At 44.4% G+C, this 19,569-nt stretch overlaps 1 long non-coding RNA gene across 1 annotated transcript in view; it reads right to left on the bottom strand.

Annotated features, from left to right (window-relative positions):
- Positions 1-13,062: 13,062 nt before the first annotated feature.
- Positions 13,063-19,569, bottom strand: part of LOC137373048 (uncharacterized) — a 96,882-nt gene continuing 90,375 nt past the window's right edge. The window contains exon 3 of the long non-coding RNA XR_010975574.1: positions 13,063-15,753. This is a non-coding gene — a long non-coding RNA (uncharacterized lncRNA). The remainder of the gene's footprint in view (positions 15,754-19,569) is intronic.

Genomic DNA, 19,569 nt, shown 5'->3' with positions numbered 1-19,569 from the left:
CAAACTCCATATTCAGTTATGCTGTGGCATAGTCTCAAGTATTAACAATAAAATAGAAACTCTAATCCATGGTACTCTTTTTCCAATTCATTTTTTCTGAATTTTAAAGCAACTTATTTATTCAGCTCCTTCCCATCCTTTGTACACAGTTTCAGGGTTGGGGGGTTGATTACCAACTAATGCCTCGATTTATCACGTGGCTTTGGAACAAACAAAAAAGAAACCTCAGCAGCGTCTCAAGTTGACTCAATGACCTACACCTTGCTTAGAATGAAAGTTTTTGGGTCAAAAAATAACAAGATAACTTGTGAGAAAAAAAAAACTGAAATTAGAGCCCACAGCCTGCCTCCACACACTACAGAAAGCAGCACCAGGGAATTTTAGAATCGTCACAGAACTTCCCCTGAGCCGGACAATAAAACTCAGTCGCGTTTCCAACACACTGACTTCTTTTGCAGACTCGTCGCTCCCATTGTTTTCTTTCTTTCTCTCCTTCCCTGACAACTGGAGCCCAAATGGACGAGGTCATAGATATCAGAGAGGATGCAGCCCATGGGGTCGCCATCAGGCGTCAGAGAAGGAGGTTCCCCTTTGAGATTTTCAACACTTTGTTCACCGTTATCTGCTTGGCCAGTGCGGTGCTTGTGGTCTACAAGCTCTTCCAGCCCCAACCAAGAGAGGTTGGCATGGTAAGCACAGTGGCTTCTTCGCTTTATAAAACAGGGCAACCAACAGTCACCAGTCGGATATAGGGTTACTTTTCTTGTTAACTATTCTGTGTGTGTTTAAAACCGTGACTCTGCGCTCAGTATATATGTATCGTTTCTCTCTCTCTCTCTCTCCCGCAGACTTTTTAACAAAAGTAATGTCTTAAGTTGTAAGAGTTAAAGAGTGCAACGCGAAGTTTTACATATTCATTCATGCTTGCATCAGAACTTGGCAACATTGAAAGAGCATTTGAGGAATAAACTGGTGCAGTGGGTGGCTCGGTTGTGGTGCACCAAATTCAAATAAGATTGCTTTTTAAACGGAGTTACCGGGATTTGAGGGTAAATCCGTTGCTGAGCCCTTCAAAGCCGAAGTTTGGAGATAAAATACTTGGCCGTTATATTTTACTGATGGGAGGACAGGATGAAGAGGAGCGATTTGCTGGGAATGCGTTGTTTTATTGAAGTGAGGGTGTCACAGTTCTGGGTAAACTAATGCAATCATAGATAATATGTGCAGAGCCTGATCTCTTGCTCAGTGCCGGGGTGGCCAGCTCCTGCTTTGATGGACGTTGCCGTTTTAAGAGCAGCCTGGAATCTGTGTGGCGCAGGGGAGTTGGTTGTTCTTCGTTTCAGCGCGGGATGGGGGCACAGGAGGAGATTTAAAAGGGGCTTAAGTGAGGAGAGGGGAGGTCCACAATTTGTGAGACATATAGTTCTCAGCTGCGAGCATCCCATGTACAGTTCCTATGGCTTTGATCTTGCTGTGTTTTTTTTTTGGACTAAACAATCGGGCTGCTGGAGAACTTCAGATTTGAGAAGGGACCAGTTCTCAGTTTCCGGATAGTATCAAAGGGCTGACTCTCTCAGGCATATTACAACAAGACGTAGAAAGTTTACAACTGGGCAACAGTTTATTACAACTGAACCGCAATCTGGAAGCCAATTATTGAAACATTTCTCAATGTCTTGTTCTTAAAACGCACCGCAATATTTGGCTTTGTTCTGGTGTCTGCTGCACAGCTTCTGATGAAATGCGGGGTCTACATGTTGGCACTTTTAGATCTTCCGATTTCACCAAGTTGTTGTTATTCTGATGAGCTGCGGGGCTTGTGAAGTGAACACTGTGGCAATGTAGGGAAAGGACACAGCAAGCTCCCACAAATAGCAATAACATCAGTGACCAGTTCATGTATTTATGAGGAGTGATGGTTGAGGGGTGAATATTTGATTGGATCTTGGGTAAGATCTTGTTTTAAATTATTAGTGGTACCCCCTAAAGGGGACACTTGTGGGACTGATTGCGGTTTCGGTGTCACTGCTGTTTCACCGTGTTACCCTTCCTGATCCAACTAGAGCACAGTGATAACATGCTAACGGATGTTAACGGTAACCAGTGAGCCCGAACTAACAAGATGCAGCAGCTAAAGACGTGACATAATAGGGGAGGCACTTTCAGGGATGTACAGTACTTTGTAAAACATTTTAGATGTTGGGCAGTGTCATTAGCCAAATCTTCAGTGGCTATGCAAATCTTGTTTCAATCCAAAAAAGGAATCCTTAAGCAATGTCATTTTTTGACCATATTTATAGTTGAATATTTGAGTGTGAATGGTGAACTATATAAACATTAGACATCGGTTAGATCCAGGTGAGATGACATTTATGAAATGTAAGATTCTGACAATACTTAAGTCTTGGAATCACTATCCTGTTAACGCAGTTTTACCAGATATGTATAAATAAGACTGGAAACCCATCCACAATCATTCAGACAATTCAAATACTGCAAAATGTTATTTAAAATTAAAGAAATGGCCTGCATTTTACTGAGCACCTTTCATGAACTCAGGACGTCTCAAAGTGTGGGGCTAAATCCGTGGAGGGCAAGGCGTTTCAGTGTGATAAATAGTTGGTAAAGGAGTCAGCGCAGGTCAGCAAGGATTAAGATTGCGGGCGGGGCGAGATTTAAAAAGAACTTTTATTTACATAGCGGCTTTCTGGACCACAGTACATTCCAAAGCACTTTACAGGCAATGAAGTGCTTTTGAAGTGTAGTCACTGTGGTAATGTAGGGAACGCAGTAGCCAACTTGTACATAGAAAGATCCCACAGACAGCAATGAGTTAATGACCAGATAATCTGTTTTTTGTGATGTTGGTTGAGGGATAAATATTGGCCAGGACTCCGTACTGCACTGAAGCATCAGTGTACATTGTGTGCCAAGTTTCTGTAGTGGAACTTCCACCCACAACCTACTACTCAGAGGCAAGGATGCTAATTAATCACTATATACTTAGCATCCGCCTTTTTAGATTCAGTGTAGCTACGACTGCTGTCAAGAGCCTATAGTAAAGTCAAACTGGCATACAGCCAAGACTAGTTCTACAATTGTGAGTCACAGCATCATAAATGTAGGGGGCAGGCATTGTGTGAAAAGATAGCTGTCAGTTTATACTGCAGTCAAGTGCGCAGTATAATGCATGTCAGGGATTTCCAGGTTTTTGTTCAGATCCCTCCATGGCTTCACCCCGCAACCCCCCAGCACCATCTCTATATCCTCTTCTAGGCCTACAACCCACTGAGAACTCTGTGTTCCTCCACTGCTGTCCTCTTGCACATCCCTGCCTTCCTTCATGCCATTATTGGTGGCTGTGGTTTCATCAAGCTGGAATTCCCTCCCGAAAGCTCTCTACCTCCCTACTGCTTTTCTCCCTCAAGATACTCTTTAAAACCTGCCTCTTTGACTAAAATTTTGGGCACCTGTCCTAATATCTCCATGTCAATTTTTGTTTGATAACACTCCTGTGAAATGCCTTGCGATTCTTCATTATGTTAAAGGTTCAATACAAATATAAGTTGTTGTTTGATTCCAAGCCAATGCAATGCCAGCTAACCTCAGCTAGGTTCCAGGTTTGATTCCCAGCCTGTGCTGAGTTCACTGATTTTAGTTGGGACAACTGATGAATGCTAAACAAAAACAAGAAATGCTGGAAATCTGAAACGTTAACTCTGCTTCTCTTTCCACAGATGCTTCCAGACCTGCTGAGTGGTTCCAGCATTTCTTGTTTTTGTTTCAGATTTCCAGCATTTCTTGTTTTTGTTTCAGATTTCCAGCATATGCAGTATTTTGCTTTTATGATGAATGCTAAAACTGGCTTCAGCAACCAGGACTAAGAATGAAATGTGGGAGAGGGGATGTGATATAGAGAAAATTGGACAGGATTCCTGCTACTGCTCAGTATCCAGTCACCCCTTCTGTGAATTATATGTATGGTCAGGATTGGAATTGAGGTCAATGAGGAATTGCTTGCCAACTCTCACCCACTTGGGTCAGATACCAGTTTTATATATTCCTGCAAAAGTCTAACTTCATCAGAATAGAGAAGGTAGGAGTCTGGAAAATGAGGTAATCTTTTGTGCCATACAGTATGTCCTTTTATTAAATTAGTATGAAACACACATTGGTTGAAAGAAAGAACTGGCATTTATTCAGCATTTTCACATTCCAGGATGTCCCCAAGTGCTTCACAGGCAAGACTTTGAAGTGTGGTCACTGTTTGTAATGCAAGCAAATACAGCTGCAAATCTTGCAGCCAGGTTCACAAACTGCAATATGGTAATCTGTTCCAGCTGATGTTTTGTTGAGAATTAGATGTTGTCCAGAAACCTGGGACAATTCCCCAGCTCTTCTTTGAATAGCGCCTTGGAACCTTTTACATCCACCTGTTGTTTTAATGTCTTATCCGACAGACTATCTCGGACAGTGCAGCACTCCTTCAGTAATGCACTGAAGTGTCACCTTGAATTATATGTTCCAGCTTCTGGACTGGGTCTTGAATTCACGACGTTCTGACTCAAGAGGTGACAGTGCTACTACACAAAAGGTTGTCATTTGAGACATGACCGTACTCAGTTAACAGAATCTTTTTGTAGGATATCAGGATGACGAATAAATGACACCAATAATTTTGACTAATTATAAATAACACATACCAACATGCAACTGATACTAATTTGTATTAATTGTTTCCTTAGGGATCGTTCATGTTCGTTATCCATGCTAAAGTAGATGGCAGTAAGTATTCACAAATTTCCAATTTAACTTAAAACACAAATCCAGAACAAACAAATAACATTTTCAATCCAGAACAGTTATTATTTTATATAAAAAAGAGAGAATGTATAATGTCTAATATGAAATAGTTTCTCTGCTCTGAGGCATTTAATTCAGGTGTCAGTCTGGTGTGCAAGAACCAATATCATTGTAGAATTAGTTGGGTGTATTTTACACTGTGTGAAGATTAAAGAAACATTGGGCTGAATTCTGTCAACGGCGGCGGCCCCAGTGCCGAGCCGGAAAGCTGGGGCAACCCCGCCTTGACGGTTTCGGGGAGCCCTGTCCGGATTCTGTGACAACCAGGCAGCTAATGAGCTGCTCTCAGAGTTCCTATCCCTTTAAGGGACAAGATCCACCTCCAAGAGCTGTTGGCTAATCAGCGGGCTGGCAGCTCTTCAGTGTCAGCAGTGCCACCAGGAGCGGTGGCCACTGCTGGGACTGCATCTGGCCTGGAGAGCAGCATGAACGCTGTCCTCGGAAGAAGGTGAGTGGGGTTGGGGGTCGCCAGTCAGGCAGGCCCCGGCGATGAGGTGGGGGGGGAGGAGTTGATTGGTCAGGGCGGGAGGGGGTGGTTTCCATGGGCCACAGAGTATCTGATCAGGTGGGCCCCCTCCACGAGCAGGTCGCCAGGTTTTACTGGGCAGCCTCCCCACATGGCGGAGGGCCCCTTGGCGTTGGCAAAATGCCAGCAATGACAGGAAGAAGCCCTTAATTGGCCATTTTGATCCTCAATTGGCCTCTCGGTGGGACGGCCATTCTCAACCTTCCTCACCACTGATAGAATTCCACAGCGTCAGGAAGGTGATGGGCACGTCACACCACTGCCCCCCACTCCCCCCACACTACCTTCCCGCCCGATTCTCCAAGCCCCATAAAATTCCACCCATTCGTTTCAAACCTCTTCAAAATGTCCCTCAGCATTTACACTCAAAGAAAGTAAAGCTCATCGTAAGTATTCAGAATGCTTTGAGGAGAATATGAGGGTGACATTGGTCTTTGGGCCAGTAGTGCAGAACGGGAGATTGTGAATTTTTGCATCCTGCCCGATTTTCTTTACCTCGACTTAATTTGACCCGCTCAAGGCTCAGGGTGGCGCAGTGGTTAGCACCGCAGCCTCACAGCTCCAGGGACCTGGGTTCGATTCTGGGTACTGCCTGTGTGGAGTTTGCTCCGGTTTCCTCCCACAGCCAAAGACTTGCAGGTGATAGGTAAATTGGCCATTGTAAAATTGCCCCTAGTGTAGGTAGGTGGTAGGGAATATAGGATTACTGTAGGGTTAGTATAAATGGGTGGTTGTTGGTCGGCACAGACTCGGTGGGCCGAAGGGCCTGTTTCAGTGCTGTATCTCTAAATAAAAAAATAAAAATATCATTATGCTCAGCTGGGAGAGGGAATGGATCTTTGTATTCGATTTTGGAGGGCCTTCTGACTTTCTCATACTTTTTCTCCCTTCACAGTCTCGGAGGGCCAAGTTAAACTGAATTCTAAGGATAATGCCTGGGTGAAGAACAACACCATCGAGGTACCTTGTGATGGTCTGTACTTGATTTATGCGCGCTTCAGCAAGCAAAGCGTGGAAAATCCCAAAAAAATTGAGAATAAGGTGAAAATTGCGAAGATGGGAAACCATGGTGAAATGTGGCCCCTCGCAGAAGCTGAAGTGGACTCCCCCTTGTTGGTAACGTACGAGTTGCGCAGTAAAGATCGTATTCACATGAGCCTCGACCAAACTGGCCATATACATGCAAAGGACACATATCTGGGGATCACTCTGCTTCAGGTTCAGCAAGAAGTAGAAGCCTGCCAGGAGAATATACAAAGGAAGCGGTAAAGACAAAAATGGAACACTTTGTGCTCTTTAACTGCATTCTCTGGGAAATATCTTATTCTGCAAAGATTTGAATGGGCAAGATGCGGATGAAATGTACATTGCCTTCGGGAGGTTATTTTGAAATGGACAGAAAGCTGAATGTAGACCACACTGGGCAGTGTTGTAAAAGTAGGTGCAGGTGTGTGTGTGTGTGTATGGGTGGTGGGGTGGGCAGATGGGTATTGGGGAGGGAGTACTGGCTGCTGAACTGCGTTTTTGATTATTTAATGTACAATATAATAAGGCACTTAATAGGAATTAATTGGCCCCATGAATAAAGGAGCTGAATCTATATCTGTTGTGAAACAGAGTGCTAGAAATATTTAATAAATATAGATTAATACTTTTTTCAGGGGAGTTTGAGGATAGGAAACTGATGTTTCCCCTTAAAGTATGGGATCAACAGTTGGTGTGGGAGAGAAACTCAGGATGGAGCAATCGGACACGGACTCTGGATAGAGTGAGCCTGATGGGCTGAATGGCCTTTTTTTTGTTCTGGATTTTCTTGGTGTCCTGGGCAATCTTTACCCTCAGCCAACATCACTAAAAAACAGATCGTCTGGTCATTATCTCATTGCTGTGTGTGGGATCTTGCTGTTCATAAAATGCCTTCCGCGCTTCCTACATTACAGTAGTGACTACACTTCAAAAAGTACTTCATTGGCTGTAAAGAACTTTGGGATGTCCTGAGGTTGTCAAACACACTATATAAACACAAGTTCTTTCTTCCGTTCCTTCTCCAACTTACATGACAGAGTTGGGGTTTGGGAGGAGGGACGAGGAAGGGGGGGGTGCTGTGGGGAGGGACAGTGAATCCTGAGATCTTTTCTCTTCCACGTCAGAATGTAAAGTTTGTTGCGCCCAGACCAGGTCTGCCTTTTCCTAATTGTGTGGGGGGGGGGGGGGGGGGGGTGGTGGGGGGGGTAGTGAAATGTTCAATTCAGGGTAAATGTGAGTTTTTTAAAAAAAAATGTACATTTTTACTACTTGATATTGTACCATGACGTACATGATGCCAAGTATTTTGCCTCAAATGAGGGATTGGCACCATATTTAGGAAAGTGACCAAATTGGTTATGTTTGTTCTCTAACCTGGTTCATTGCACATACCTACTTCTAATACTGCACTATTGAATGTCTTGCCTAGTCTTTAAAAGTAAAACAAATGCTGTATGCCCCTTTGAAGTGACCAACATTTATTAATGAGGGAGATTGCACACAATCCTCAAAGTCATGTGTGTGTGTGTTAAGGGAGGAAAATTATAAACAAAACCAGAAAATGTATTAGGGGAAAATTATATTCCTGATGCACTGGAACTTAAATATCCAGCCTCAGATTATATTCATGAATGTCCCAGGGCTGCAACATTCAAAGGGCATAGTGGGCAAATATGCCTGGTTTGGATTATTTGACCTAAGAGTTGTATTTATTTATTGCATGTAATGGAGTTATTTAATGGGAAAAGTAATAGTGCTTTTAAACAAGAAAATGAATGTTTTGATACTGTAACTAACTTTATTTTTACATGGAACTTTATTTTGTACTGTTTCGATATGTTCACAAATAAAAAGATAAAAGACCCATATGTTCTTAAGATAGTCTCATTTGGCATATATATATATTATATATAAAAAAAACCTGGCAGATAAATTGCAAATTGTTTTAGTGTGTAAGTAATGTCTAGTGTTGTAGAAGCCAGCGTGAAGACAAGTCGTGGACTATTTTGAGGCAACAGTAACAAGGTTCAGACTGCTGCTGAAGTGGATGAACAAACAAGAGTTGACTCATGTTTTACTTAAACTGGAAACGACATCTGGAAAAGGCAACATTTTAAGTCCAACAAATCAGTAACAGTGCAATCCGCTACTGAATGGAGATTGTCAGGCATTCCCATGTGTGAAAAACCATTGCTACTTGCAGCAGTCCTTGAACAGTTTTACTGCTCTTTGACTTCCTCCTGGCTGGATTGCACAGAAATTACAGCTCAGAAACAGGCCTAAAAGCTCCTTATGTGGCTCAGTGTCAAAATTTGTTTGATGATGTTCATGTGAAGTGTCTTGAGATGGTGGACCATGTTAGAGGTGCTATATAAATGCAAGTTATGCTTGTTGTTTCATTGAATACTGAATATTTTTTGGACTGCCACCAAATTGTCTCATCAGTCAACCATAGTGCCTTGAAGTATGGAAAAAGGTGACTAATATAGAAAAACAGGTTGCAAACCAGTGATACAAAAGCAAAATACTGTGGATGCTGGAAATCTGAAATAAAAACAGAAAATGCTGGAAAGGCTCCGCAGGACTGGCAGCTTCTGTGGAGAGGGAAACAGAGAGTTAACGTTTCAGGTCTGAGTTCTGATGTCAGGTCATAGACCTGAAACATTGGGCTGCATTTTACTAGCCCTCTCAGGCCAGGTGGCAGGTGGGGAGGCCCACAAAATGGTGAGGGAAGATGGGGAATGGAGTGCCCATTGCCTTCCCGCTGCCATGGCATTTTACCAGCAATGGGGCAGGTGGAGGACAACCCGCCTGCCCAGAGGCCAATTGTGTCATTAGAGTAGTCAATTATGGGCCTCGCCGTTGCTCCTGGCATTTTACCAGCTGTGGGCGGGCCTTCTGTTGCGTGGGGAGACGGCCCCTGGTGAATGCTGGTGGGCTCCCTGCAGGCTTGGGGAGGGGGACCCCTCCAAATTGGGCAGTCTGGGGCCCATGGAGCGTCTCCACCGGTGGCAACGGCTATCTCTGCAGCAAACCCCCACCCTGCCCTCACCAACTGTCTGACTGGCCCTGGCAACGCCAGACACACTTACCGGTTCGGAGGGCGGCCTGCTCCCATGATGTCCCCTCCGATTGGCCGGCAGCTCTTGGCAGTGGGGCCCCATCCCTTAAAGGGATGGGAGCCCCGACGGCAACAAATTAGTTTCCAGACAAATAAAAAATGTGGTTGGGAGTCCCGTAAATGGCAGAGGTGAGTTTGCCCCTGGCTTTTGGGCCTGTAATTGGGGCCCCCACTGTACCAACTAAATTCTGGTCATTAACTCTGTTTCTCTCTCCACAGGTGCTGCTAGACCTCCTGAGTATTTCCAGCATTTTCTGTTTTTATTGCAAGCCAGCACATTCTGGTCCCAACTGTGGAACTTTGGGGTTTGGTTAGAGTCATAGAGTTTTAGAGCACAGAAACAGGCCCTTCGGCCCAACGCGCCTGCACTGACCATCAAGCACCCGTCCTAACTAATCCCATTTCCCTGCACTTGGCCCGTAGCCTTGTATGTTATGGCGTTTCAAGTGCTCATCTAAATATTTCTTGAATGTCGTGAGGGTTCCTGCCTCTACCACCCCCTCAGGCAGTGTGCTGCAGATTCCAACCACCCTCTGGGTGAAAAAATTCCTCCTCAACTCCTCTCTAAACCTCCTGCCCATTACCTTAAATCTATGCCCCCTAGTTATTGACCTCTCCTCTAAGGGAAAAAGTTTCTTCCTATCTATCCTATCAATGCCCCTCATAATTTTGTATGCCTCAATCAGGTCCCCCCTCAGCCTTCTCTGCTCAAAGGAAAACAACCCCAGCCTATTCAGTCTGTCTTCATAACTGAAATGCTCCAGCCTACACAACATACTAGTGAATCTCCTCTGCAACCTCTCCATTGCAATCACATCCTTCCTATAATGTGGCGACCAGAACTGTACACAGTACTCGAATTGTGGCCTAACCAGCATTTTATACAGCTCCATCATAACCTCTCTGCTCTTATATTCTATGCCTCGGCTAATAAAGGCAAGTATCCCGTATGCCTTCCTAACCACCTTATCTACCTGTGCTGCTGCCTTCAGTGATCTATGGACAAGCACACCAATGTCCCTCTGACCCCCTGTACTCCCTAGGTCCTACCATCCATTGTATATTCCATTGCCTTGTTAGTCCTCCCAAAGTGCATCACCTCACACTTCTCAGGATTAAACTCCATTTGTCACTGCTCCGCCAATCTTACTAGCCCGTCTATATCGTCCTGTAGTCTAAAGCTTTCCTCCTCAATATTTACGACACCACCAAATTTTGTGTCGTCTGCAAACTTACTGATCATACCTCCTATATTCACATCTAAATCATTAATGTACACTACAAACAGTAAAGGTCCCAGCACCGATCCCTGTGGTACACCACTGGTCACAGGCTTCCACTCGCAGAAACAACCCTCGATCATCACCCTCTGCCTCCTGCCACTAAGCCAATTTTGAATCCAATTTGTCAAATTACCCTGGATCCCATGGGCTCTTACCTTCTTAACCAATCTCCCATGCGGGACCACATCAAAAGCCTTACTGAAATCCATGTAGACTACATCAACTGCTTTACCCTCATCTACATATCTAGTCACCTCCTCGAAAAATTCAGTCAAATTTGTTAAACATGATCTCCCCCTGACAAAACCATGCTGACTATCCCTGATTAATCCCTGCCTGGGATTAATCCCTGGTTGTGTCCCTTAAATTGGTACTTGTGTGGTGATTATAGATTGTCACCACAATAGTTACCTGGACAGTAACTGTTGGTACTCCACAGCAGCACTGTGCTTGCGGGTCTGCATTTTAAACTTCTAATTTCAAGTTGTATAAATATTTTTTCTGTATTTCTTATTTACTTTTTTTTTAACCATGTACCAAACTAGTACAAGTTTCAAAATTCTGTTTTAAAGGTTTTGCAATACAATATATATCTGAGCCATTTGACAATCTCCATTCCTGCAGAGGGACTATCATTTTATTTTATGACAATAATTGTGCATTTTTGCTGACAGAATATTATCTGTTAAAGTCCTTTTTATTATTTTGACCTAAAATCATATGATTTTTGACTTCTGAAGTAAGGTTGACTGTACCTGTCTCACTATTAGATCAGACTTTCATCTTAAAAGGAGGATGAAATGTTCAATTCAGGGAAATATGGGATTGTTTTTTAAAAGTATGTTTTTACCACCTGAGATTTTCTTATGAGTTACCTGATGCCAAGTTTTATTTTTGTTATAATAATTTTAGTTTATGCTCCACATGAGCCTTCACCCATGTGCTTTACTTCATCTCACCCTGGGAATGGAATCTCTCATTTCCAAATAAACTGACTCATTCCAATACTGGACCAGATCGAGTTTGAGTTGATATCCTGAAAGCTTCCTGCTTCCAGGAACTATTAGGCACTTGTAGCCAGCAAGCTATTTATTTAATGCATCATTGATCTCATAAGAATGAGGAGTTGGATTTTGTGCCTACAGTGGGGCTCCCAGTGCCGGGCCAAAAAAGCAGGGGGAACCCACCTCGTCAGACGGAGCCACTCCCGGAGCGATTCTGCAGCGCCAGGCCAACTAACAGCCTGGCCCCATCTAAAGACAGGAATGCCAGCTCCAAGAGCTTCAGGCCAATCACAGGGCCGGCAGCTCAGCAGTATCAGTAGCAGGTACTGCAGAGGCCATGAACCCAGGCCCAGCGGTGGAGACTCAGACCTCACGTAAGTGAGGCGGGGTTGCCAAGGTCAGTCCGGAAGGCCCCGGTGAGATTGTTTGGAGGGGGGGGGGGGGACGGGGGTGGTGGGAGGAGGGAGCTGGAGATTTTCACAGTGTGGGGCCCTCCCTGGGCAATCTGTGGCCCATAGAGAAGGGCCCCCTCCACAAGTTCACGGGCAGGTCACTTTGTTTTACTGGGCAACCTCCCCCGCCGTTGGTTAACTCTGAGGGTGGCAGGAAGAGGCCCTTAGGTGGCCATTAAATAGGCTACTTTAAGGGCCTCAATTAGCCTCTAGGCGGGTTGGCCGTCACCAGCCTATCCAGCCCCTGATAAAATCGCACTGCAACGGGGAGGTGACGGGCCCTCCAACCCCCACCTCATGTCGCAATTCTCTGGGCCACCCTGCCTTCAAACCTGTCTCGAGGAACCCATATAATTCAGCCTGAGGAGTTGGAGTGGTGTAATCAGCACAAGGTGTCCAATGCTTGTCTCCATGTTAGCTGGCTATGTCCCTCCATTATTTGGAGTAAGTTTACTTTTCTCCATTTGCAGTTAGTCCAGCAGGTGGAGCACTAGCTACAGCAGGATGCATGAAAGGGAAGGGTGGAGAGGGGAACATGAGTTGGAACAACCTTGAATAGGGTAGGGTGTAGTTATAGAGCAGCCGCAACATGTTTGTTAATGGTTGTGTGTTGCCTTCAATTATTCCAGACTAGCAGCCTGAAAGAAGTTGCCTGGCAAAGCAGCTTTCAAAAGGCAGGAAATGAAATTAATTATAAAAATGAAACTGTCTGTGATTAATTTTCTTGTACAGATACAGAAGCAGAGAACACTTCCATCCTTAATTCTGATGCTCCATTGATTTTTTTTATGACCGTTATTTACTACCATTTGTAGGGTCAAATTATACTTTATTACATAATATTACAAAGAACTTACAGCACAGAAGCAGCAACAACAACTTGTATTAATAGTGCCTTTAACATAATAAAACATCCCAAGGCACTATAAAACAAAAATAACACTGAGTCACAAAAGGAGATATTAGGGCAGATGACCAAAAGCTTGGTCAAACAGGAGATTCGGCTCAACTGCTCTATGTCAGTGTTTATGCTCTACACAAGATTCCTCCTACCTTACTTCATCTCACCCGTTCAACATATCCTTCCATTCTTTTCTCCCTCATGTTCTTACCAACCTACCTTTAAATGCATCTATGCTATTGTCCCTAACTAATCCACATGGTAGCAAGTTCTACACTCTGAGCAAAGATGCTTCTCTTGAATTCTTTATTGGATTTCTTTATGTCTAGCCTATCAAACTTCTTAATTTTAAAGACCTCTATCAGGTCACCTCTTCCAGCTCTCCTTTGTAGAGAAAGGAGCCTCAGCCTGTTCAGTCTTTCCTGATACTTAGTAACCTCTTTTGAACTTGCAGCCTCTCTTGAATTTCAAACTCCAAGAAGTCATAAATGGAACTGAATTATGGGGGTGTTTTAACTTTGTGTGACTGGTGGGAAACTGATAGGGTAGGATTGGCATCCGATTTTACACCTATTTTACTTTCCATTGACTCATAGGGATTATGCCACAGGGGATCCAGTGAGACCTTTCTGAATTATCCTTTGATCTGGTATGAGATTAATATCATGTCGGCTTTGCGTAGATAGTGAAGTTCATGTGGCTGGATCTTGTTCTCCCCCAAGCGTCGGCGGTGGTGGGGGGAGGGGAGGGGTGGGAGCGGGGGTGCCTGATGATGGCTCCGGATGATGCCTGCCACGGACCTCAACACCAGGAGGGCCTGGCCTGAGCCTCCCAGTGGCGAGGCTCCATGACGGCACCACCCCCCCTCCCCCCACTACTGGGGGACGGGACCTCAATTAAAATATTCAAATCAATAAAATTAATGCATTTAAATAGACTAACCTGCAATCTTAAGGGCTCGCCATGATCTTCGGCATGGCAGCTGGCACTCCTGCGCCTTCAAATCCCCATCCAGTGAAACGCGACAGCACACTGGTAGGAAGGGGGGAGGAGGTGAGATTTTCAGTGCGGGGGGGGGCGGGGTCAAATAAACACAATGGATGTAGGGGATGGTGGGAAGGGCTGAACTTTAAACTTTGTGCAGTTTGGTGGGGTGGGTCAGATGTAAAAGGTAAGTGCTTTGGAGGGGAAGGGCAAATCGTTAATGAAATTGTTATGGGGGGAAGGGGCATTATAAATTTATTTATTTAATCTTATTATTCTTTAATAATTTAAATGTGCTGGCAGGACTGGCTGCCCTTTAAAATGGTGCCAGGGCCTGCGCTCAGGCAACTGACGCCATTGCCGGGGACGGACAGCCCGCCCCCTCCATGTGATCGGCATGGGGTGGGGTGGGCCGCCCCAGCTGTTTAAATGAGCTGCCGCGTGGGAGATTGCGGCATCTCTTTGGCGTGCAGCCTGCACGGGCTGGCCGCCATTTTTTGAACATGCCACTGAGATCGGCTGCGGGCTCTTAAAATCCAGCCCCATGGTATGAAAAATATCAGTGTGCCAAAATATAGAAACAAATGAATTTATTTCCCATAGTAATATTAGGAACAGGAGTAGGCCATTCAGCCCCTTGGGCCTGTGCCAAACAAAATAAGTGCTGTTCTGCATATCAAACACCAATGTCCCATCTAATTCCCATCCTCCTATACTTCTGTGACAGTGGTACCTTTGTTACTTGGCTTAATAGAAGATCTCTTCATTTATCAGACAATGGAAGTTGGAAAATAATCGTTACTCCATCCTCAATTTTTTATATGTGGGTATCCATCTGAAAATAATTGGCACTGACCCTGGGACCTATGTTGCCAACTCACCAGGATTGCCCTGGAGTTGCCAGAAGTTAAAGACGAACTTCCAGACGCTGCTATGAGCAACCTGGGAGAAAAACCACAGGGGTGTTAAAAATGTGTTTTTTAAAAAAACAAATCTTTGAAAACATTTTCTCATTTTGTTTTAAAATATCGACTTGAGCAGAAAAGAGCTGTTTTACTGACAATCAAGAATCATCCAATTGGGTAATAAAGTCTATACACTCTCCATTTGGCGAGGGAAGGCAGTGCTTGTTGGGCACCCTGTGATGGGAATGTGGGGGTGGGGCTGTTGGATGCAGGAGATCTTGTGATGACACCTCCAGGAATGTAACCAACCAGAGTTGGCAACCCTACTGCAACTCTCTGTTCTAACTTCAGAAAGGCAAAGGAAAATGTAAGACACGTGGCAATGTGTTTAACTAGAGTACAGGAACATTAATAATATTCTAATATGTGAGCAAATACAGAAAACGCAGGACTCTGGCACCTTCTGTAATCTCCTCAGTGCGCCCCCAAATTTTTAGCAAACCCTAATTTGAAAATCTATACTCTTTATGTGACAACGCAGTTTCAGATCCATCTGTTCAGATTACCTATTCAAGTACCCAACATATGCAGAACAGGCGCACATTCTTCCAGTTTAAAAATGAAAACTGGTCTCCTGATCCAAGACTGAATCTTGCTGGCCTCCCATATCCGAAGACAAAGACTGGACCTGCAAAAGAAAGACTAGTATTTATAATAACAATTTCATGACCTCAGAACATCATAAAGGGCTTTACAAGAAATGAGGTATTGGACGTTTGCGCAGTTAGGAACATAGGAGCAGGAGTAGGCCATTCAGCCCATCGAGCCTGCCCCGCCATTCAATATGATCATGGCTGATCATCCACTTCAATGCCTTTTCTTACACTATCCTCATATCCCCAAACATACTCAACGACTGAGCTTCCACAGCCTTCTGGGGTAGAGAATTCCAAAGATTCACAACTCTCTGAGTAAAGAAATTTCTCCTTATCTCTGTCCTAAGTGGCTTCCCCCAACCAGGGGAGTCTAGCTGTAATGTAGGGAAACACAGCAGCCAAGTTGCACACAAGTTCCTACAAACAACAATGAAATAAATGACCACATTATCTATTTCAGGTGCTGGCTGAGGGATAAATGTTGGACAAGACATAGAGCAGAATTCCCTTGCTCTTCAAGTGATGTGGCATCTTTTACATCCACCCGAGAGCGCATACAGGGCCTCAGTTTAACATCTCATCCAAAAGACAGCACCTCTGACAGTGCAGCACTTCTTCAGTACTGCACTGGAGTGTCAGCCTAGGTTATAGGCTCAAGTCTCTGGAGTGAAAATTTAACCCATGACCTTCTGACTTCAAGGTAAAAGTGCTGCCACTGAGCCACAGTTGACACAATGGTTACCTCTACCAAGTGCTGGATATCCATTTAACTGCCGATCCTGCCTGATATCCTGCTCTGACTTTGTTCAATATTGAAAGCCATGTCCACAACAGGTGTAAATAAGTCACTGGATCCCCTATGGCATGCAATTGTTTAGGTAATGGAGAAAGCGCAGGAGGAATATCTCCCTCTCTCCAACCCCTCCCCCAGCAGAACAAAATCATTACATATTTCACGATCAAAACACATCCCCTTGGTAGGAAATTTCCACATGAATATCATCAGTGCAAAGCAAAGAGGAAGATACAGTACAAGATTCTACAGTACTGAATAGAGAGGATGATCAAAAGTGAAAAGGAACACAACTTCTGAAATATACAGCAGGGCCTTTCTGTACAATCCCACCACTCATTTACAGAAAAGTGTAAATGGCCACAAATACTTTCAGGTCCCTTTAGGAAATACAGTACCAAATACAATGCCGTGAACTCCTGTCTAGTCTCAACTTTATTAACTGTACTTACTAACTGTATGGTACATGGAATAGCCTCCAGTTGTTTAAAGGTTTACAATTATTTCCAATGATTGTCAATCTTTTAGAGTTATGCATATGATGTAATCATATTCTTTTGGTTTTTACTGTGCTGGTGCAATGAGAATCCCGTGCTCAGCAGGAAAAGCAATAGTTATTTTACAAAGGCTGTGGTGTGCAGGTACGTTCTTGTTTCAATCAAGTAGTTTATTATTAAAACAAAACCCTGGCCAATGGCTTGGATTTGTTGTGAGAACCACACATTAATTGAACATAAGAAAGGAGAGCTGAGAATTGCTTCATGCAAAATGGCTATCACATTTCCCTAAATAACAATGGTCACACTTGGAAGTAATTGTATGTGAACTATTTTGGGACATTTTTGAAACACGTGATGAAGTGATATATAAATACAACTTTTTCAGTTTTTACAATTTTCAGCCAATGAAAACCCAACTTTTTGAAGTTGTCGCCACCTCCAAAATGGATGCTTGCAGCCAGGAAGAAGCAAGCAGACGATAAGCATAAAATGTAAAGTACAAAATGCCATTTCCGCCACCTGCAGCACCAAGCCACTGTTCAACACATCTTCCCCTCTCCTCCCCTTTCAGTATTCCAGAACAACTATTCCCTCTGCAACATCCTAGTTCACTCTTCAAACATCTCAACACCTGCTCCCCTTCTCACAGCAAATTCCCGTGCAAGATTAAACATTTTCCTGGTTAAGCAGCGATTTTCCCTGTTCTACTTTCAGTTTAGTATACTGTATTTATTGCTCATGATGCAGTCTCCTCGACATTACTGACAGAAAACTCAGATTGGATGATCGCTTTGCTGAACATCTCCATTCAGTCTGTAACCGTGACCCTGAGCTTCCGGTCACCTGTCATTTTAATTCTCTGTCCCATTCCCACCTCTCTGTCTTTGATCTCCTACACTGTTCCAATGAGGCTGAACGCAAGCTCAAGGAACAGAACCTCATGTTTCTACTCAGCACTTTACAACCTTCACAGCTTAACAAAGAATTTAACAACTTTAGACCATAACCATTGCACTCATTTTGTCAGACAGCAGGTGCTGGTAATGAAGGACTGGCTGTACCAGAGCCTCTGAGAGTAGAACAAAGAACAAAGAAAATTACAGCACAGGAACAGGCCCTTCGGCCCTCCAAGCCTGCGCCGATCCAGATCCTCTATCTAAACATGACCAAAAGCTTGGTCAAACAGGAGATTCGGCTCAACTGCTCTATGTCAGTGTTTATGCTCTACACAAGATTCCTCCTACCTTACTTCATCTCACCCGTTCAACATATCCTTCCATTCTTTTCTCCCTCATGTTCTTACCAACCTACCTTTAAATGCATCTATGCTATTGTCCCTAACTAATCCACATGGTAGCAAGTTCTACACTCTGAGCAAAGATGCTTCTCTTGAATTCTTTATTGGATTTCTTTATGTCTAGCCTATCAAACTTCTTAATTTTAAAGACCTCTATCAGGTCACCTCTTCCAGCTCTCCTTTGTAGAGAAAGGAGCCTCAGCCTGTTCAGTCTTTCCTGATACTTAGTAACCTCTTTTGAACTTGCAGCCTCTCTTGAATTTCAAACTCCAAGAAGTCATAAATGGAACTGAATTATGGGGGTGTTTTGACTTTGTGTGACTGGTGGGAAACTGATAGGGTAGGATTGGCATCCGATTTTACACCTATTTTACTTTCCATTGACTCATAGGGATTATGCCACAGGGGATCCAGTGAGACCTTTCTGAATTATCCTTTGATCTGGTATGAGATTAATATCATGTCGGCTTTGCGTAGATAGTGAAGTTCATGTGGCTGGATCTTGTTCTCCCCCAAGCGTCAGCGGTGGTGGGGGGAGGGGAGGGGTGGGAGCGGGGGTGCCTGACGATGGCTCCGGATGATGCCTGCCACAGACCTCAACACTAGGAGGGCCTGGCCTGAGCCTCCCAGTGGCGAGGCTCCATGACGGCACCACCCCCCCTCCCCCCACTACTGGGGGACGGGACCTCAATTAAAATATTCAAATCAATAAAATTAATGCATTTAAATAGACTAACCTGCAATCTTAAGGGCTCGCCATGATCTTCGGCATGGCAGCTGGCACTCCTGCGCCTTCAAATCCCCATCCAGTGAAACGCGACAGCACACTGGTAGGAAGGGGGGAGGAGGTGAGATTTTCAGTGCGGGGGGGGGCGGGGTCAAATAAACACAATGGATGTAGGGGATGGTGGGAAGGGCTGAACTTTAAACTTTGTGCAGTTTGGTGGGGTGGGTCAGATGTAAAAGGTAAGTGCTTTGGAGGGGAAGGGCAAATCGTTAATGAAATTGTTATGGGGGGAAGGGGCATTATAAATTTATTTATTTAATCTTATTATTCTTTAATAATTTAAATGTGCTGGCAGGACTGGCTGCCCTTTAAAATGGTGCCAGGGCCTGCGCTCAGGCAACTGACGCCATTGCCGGGGACGGACAGCCCGCCCCCTCCATGTGATCGGCATGGGGTGGGGTGGGCTGCCCCAGCTGTTTAAATGAGCTGCCGCGTGGGAGATTGCGGCATCTCTTTGGCGTGCAGCCTGCA

Source organism: Heterodontus francisci, chromosome 8, assembly GCF_036365525.1.
Source record: "Heterodontus francisci isolate sHetFra1 chromosome 8, sHetFra1.hap1, whole genome shotgun sequence".
Lineage (NCBI taxonomy): Eukaryota > Metazoa > Chordata > Chondrichthyes > Heterodontiformes > Heterodontidae > Heterodontus > Heterodontus francisci.
The sequence above is the reverse complement of the archived record's forward strand: the minus strand, read 5'-3'. Positions and strand labels throughout refer to the sequence as shown.